Below are 6244 nucleotides of genomic sequence, written 5' to 3' on the forward strand. Positions count from 1 at the left end.
ATGATGTAATTACTCTTATATACTGTACTGATTATGTAATTACCCTCATATACTGTACTGATGATGTAATTACTCTTACATACTGTACTGATGATGTAATTACCCTTATATACTGTACTGATGATGTAATTACGCTTATATACTCGTCTGGTGATGTCATTACCCTTATATACTGTACTGATGTAATTACCCTTATATACTGTACTGTTGATGTAATTCCCCTATATACTGTACTGAGTATGTAATTACCCTTATATACTGTACTAATGATGTAATTACCCTTATATACTGTACTGATGATGTCATTACTTTTATATACTGTACTGATGATGTCATTACCCTTATATACTGTACTGATGATGTTATTAACCTTATATACTGTACTGATGATGTCATTAACCTTATATACTGTACTGATGATGTCATTACTCTTATATACTGTACTGATGATGTTATTACCCTTATATACTGGTCTGGTGATGTCAGTACCCTAATATACTGTTCTGATGATGTCATTACCCTTATATACTGTACTGATGATGTCATTACCCTTATATACTGTACTGATGATGTAATTACCCTTATATACTGTACTGATGATGTAAATACCCTTATATACTGTACTGATGATGTAATTACTCTTATATACTGTACTGATGATGTCATTACCCTTATATACTGTACTGATGATGTAATTACTCTTACATACTGTACTGATGATGTAATTACCCTTATATACTGTACTGATGATGTAATTACGCTTATATACTGGTCTGGTGATGTCATTACCCTTATATACTGTACTGATGATGTAATTACCCCTATATACTGTACTGATGATGTAATTACCCCTATATACTACTGGTTATGTAATTACCATTATATACTAGACTGCCGATATCACTACTCTTATATATTGTACTTATGATGTAAATACCCCTATATACTGTACTGAGTATGTAATTACCCTTATATACTGTACTGATGATGTTATTACCCTTATATACTGTACTGATGATGTCATTACTCTAATATACTGTACTGATGATGTAATTACCCTTATATACTGTACTGATTATGTCATTACCCCTATATACTGTACTGATGATGTAATTACCCTTATATAATGTACTGGTGATGTAATTACCCCTATATACTGTACTGATTATGTCATTACCCCTATATACTGTACTGATGATGTCATTACTCTAATATACTGTACTGATTATGTAATTACCCCTATATACTGTACTGATTATGTAATTACCCCTATATACTGCACTGATGATGTCATTACCCTTATATACTGTACTGATGATGTCATTACCCTTATATACTGTACTGATGATGTCATTACCCCTATATACTGTACTGATTATGTAATTACCCTTATATACTGTACTGGTGATGTCATTACCCCTATATACTGTACTGATGATGTCATTACCCTTATATACTGTACTGATGATGTCATTACCCTTATATACTGGACTGGCGATGTCATTACCCTTATATACTGTACTGATGATGCCATTACCCCTATATACTGTACTGATGATGCAATTACCCTTATATACTGTACTGATGATGCCATTACCCCTATATACTGTACTGATGATGTTATTACCCTTATATACTGTACTGATGATGTTATTACCCTTATATACTGTACTGATGATGCCATTACCCCTATATACTGTACTGATGATGTTATTATTCTTATATATTGTACTGATGATGTAATTACCCCTATATACTACTGGTTATGTAAGTACCCTTATATACTGTACTGATGATGCCATTACTCTTATATACTGTACTGATGATGTCATTACTCTAATATACTGTACTGATGATGTACTTACCCTTATATACTGTACTGGTGATGTAATTACCCCTATATACTGTACTGGTGATGTAATTACCCCTATATACTGTACTGATGATGTCATTACCCTTATATACTGGACTGGCGATGTCATTACCCTTATATACTGTACTGATGATGTCATTACTCTTATATACTGTACTGATGATGCCATTACCCCTATATACTGTAATGATGATGTGATTACCCTTATATACTGTACTGATGATGTTATTACCCTTATATACTGTACTGATGATGTAATTACCCTTATATACTGTACTGATGATGTAATTACGCTTATATACTGTACTGATGATGTCATTACCCTTATATACTGTACTGATGATGTCATTACCCTTATATACCGTACTGATGATGTCATTACCCCTATATACTGGACTGGCGATGTCATTACCCTTATATACTGTACTGATGATGTCATTACCCTTATATACTGTACTGATGATGCCATTACCCCTATATACTGTACTGTTGATGTAATTACCCTTATATACTGTACTGATGATGCCATTACCCCTATATACTGTACTGATGATGTTATTACCCTTATATACTGTACTGATGATGTTATTACCCTTATATACTGTACTTATGATGCCATTACCCCTATATACTGTACTGATGATGTAATTACCCTTATATACTGTACTGATGATGCCATTACCCCTATATACTGTACTGATGATGTTATTACCCTTATATACTGTACTGATGATGTTATTACCCTTATATACTGTACTGATGATGCCATTACCCCTATATACTGTACTGATGATGTTATTATTCTTATATATTGTACTGATGATGTAATTACCCCTATATACTACTGGTTATGTCATTACCCTTATATACTGTACTGATGATGTCATTACTCTTATATACTGTACTGATGATGCCATTACCCCTATATACTGTAATGATTATGTAATTACCCTTATATACTGTACTGATGATGTAATGACCCTTATATACTGTACTGATGATGTCATTACCCTTATATACTGTACTGATGATGTCATTACTCTTATTTACTGTACTGATAATGTCATTACCCTTATTTACTGGACTGGCGATGTCATTACCCTTATATACTGTACTGATGATGTCCTTACTCTTATATACTGTACTGATGATGCCATTACCCCTATATACTGTAATGATGATGTAATTACCCTTATACACTGTACTGATGATGTAATTACCCTTATATACTGTACTGATTATGTAATTACGCTTATATACTGTACTGATGATGTCATTACCCTTATATACTGTACTGATGATGTTTTTACTCTTATTTACTGTACTGATAATGTAATTACCCTTATATACTGTACTGATGATGTCATTACCCTTATATACTGTACTGATGATGTCATTACCCTTATATACTGTACTGGTGATGTCATTACTCTTATTTACTGTACTGATAATGTAATTACTCTTATAAACTGTACTGATTATGTAATTACCCCTATATACTGCACTGATGATGTCATTACCCTTATATACTGTACTGGTGATGTCATTACCCCTATATACTGTACTGATGATGTCATTACCCTTATATACTGCACTGATGATGTCATTACCCTTATATACTGGACTGGCGATGTCATTACCCTTATATACTGTACTGATGATGCCATTACCTCTATATACTGTACTGATGATGTAATTACCCTTATATACTGTACTGATGATGCCATTACCCCTATATACTGTACTGATGATGTTATTACCCTTATATACTGTACTGATGATGTTATTACCCTTATATACTGTACTGATGATGCCATTACCCCTATATACTGTACTGATGATGTTATTATTCTTATATATTGTACTGATGATGTAATTACCCCTATATACTACTGGTTATGTAATTACCCTTATATACTGTACTGATGATGCCATTACTCTTATATACTGTACTGATGATGTCATTACTCTAATATACTGCACTGATGATGTACTTACCCTTATATACTGTACTGGTGATGTAATTACCCCTATATACTGTACTGGTGATGTAATTACCCTTATATACTGTACTGATGATGTAATTACGCTTATATACTGTACTGATGATGTCATTACCCTTATATACTGTACTGATGATGTCATTACCCTTATATACCGTACTGATGATGTCATTACCCCTATATACTGGACTGGCGATGTCATTACCCTTATATACTGTACTGATGATGTCATTACCCTTATATACTGTACTGATGATGCCATTACCCCTATATACTGTACTGTTGATGTAATTACCCTTATATACTGTACTGATGATGCCATTACCCCTATATACTGTACTGATGATGTTATTACCCTTATATACTGTACTGATGATGTTATTACCCTTATATACTGTACTTATGATGCCATTACCCCTATATACTGTACTGATGATGTAATTACCCTTATATACTGTACTGATGATGCCATTACCCCTATATACTGTACTGATGATGTTATTACCCTTATATACTGTACTGATGATGTTATTACCCTTATATACTGTACTGATGATGCCATTACCCCTATATACTATACTGATGATGTTATTATTCTTATATATTGTACTGATGATGTAATTACCCCTATATACTACTGGTTATGTCATTACCCTTATATACTGTACTGATGATGTCATTACTCTTATATACTGTACTGATGATGCCATTACCCCTATATACTGTAATGATGATGTAATTACCCTTATATACTGTACTGATGATGTAATAACCCTTATATACTGTACTGATGATGTCATTACTCTTATTTACTGTACTGATAATGTCATTACCCTTATTTACTGTACTGGCGATGTCATTACCCTTATATACTGTACTGATGATGTCATTACTCTTATATACTGTACTGATGATGCCATTACCCCTATATACTGTAATGATGATGTAATTACCCTTATACACTGTACTGATGATGTAATTACCCTTATATACTGTACTGATTATGTAATTACGCTTATATACTGTACTGATGATGTCATTACCCTTATATACTGTACTGATGATGTCTTTACTCTTATTTACTGTACTGATAATGTAATTACCCTTATATACTGTACTGATGATGTCATTACCCTTATATACTGTACTGATGATGTCATTACCCTTATATACTGTACTGGTGATGTCATTACTCTTATTTACTGTACTGATAATGTAATTACTCTTATATACTGTACTGATGATGTCATTACTCTTATATACTGTACTGATGATGTTATTACCCTTATATACTGTACTGATGATGTCATTACCCTTATATACTGTACTGATGATGTCATTACTCTTATATACTGTACTGATTATGTCATTACCCTTATATACTGTACTGATTATGTTATTATCCTTATATACTGTACTGGTGATGTCATTACCCTTATATACTGTACTGATGATGTCATTACTCTTATTTACTGTACTGATGATGTCATTACCCTAATATACTTTACTGATGATGTCATTATTCTTATTTACTGTACTGATGATGTAATTACCCTTATATACTGTACTGATGATGTAATTACCCTTATATACTGTACTGATGATGCCATTACTCTTATATACTGTACTGATTATGTTATTACCCTTATATACTGTACTGATGATGCCATTACCCCTATATACTGTACTGATGATGCCATTACCCCTATATACTGTACTGATGATGTTATTACCCTTATATACTGTACTGATGAAGTTATTACCCTTATATACTGTACTGATGATGCCATTACCCCTATATACTGTACTGATGATGTTCTTATTCTTATATATTGTACAGATGATGTAATTACCCCTATATACTACTGGTTATGCAATTACCCTTATATACTGTACTGATGATGTCATTACCCTTATATACTGTACTGATGATGTAATTACCCTTATATACTGTACTGATGATGTAATTACGCTTATATACTGTACTGATGATGTCATTACTCTAATATACTGTACTGATGATGTAATTACCCTTATATACTGTACTGATGATGTCATTACTCTAATATACTGTACTGATGATGTAATTACCCCTATATACTGTACTGATGATGTAATTACACCTATATACTGTACTGATGATGTCATTACCCTTATATACTGTACTGATGATGTCATTACCCTTATATACTGGACTGGCGATGTCATTACCCTTATATACTGTACTGATGATGTCATTACTCTTATATACTGTACTGATGATGCCATTACCCCTATATACTGTAATGATGATGTGAATACCCTAATATACTGTACTGATGATGTTATTACCCTTATATACTGTACTGATGATGTAATTACCCTTATA

Source organism: Taudactylus pleione, unplaced genomic scaffold, assembly GCF_031769625.1.
Source record: "Taudactylus pleione unplaced genomic scaffold, aTauple2 ptg000632l, whole genome shotgun sequence".
NCBI lineage: Eukaryota > Metazoa > Chordata > Amphibia > Anura > Myobatrachidae > Taudactylus > Taudactylus pleione.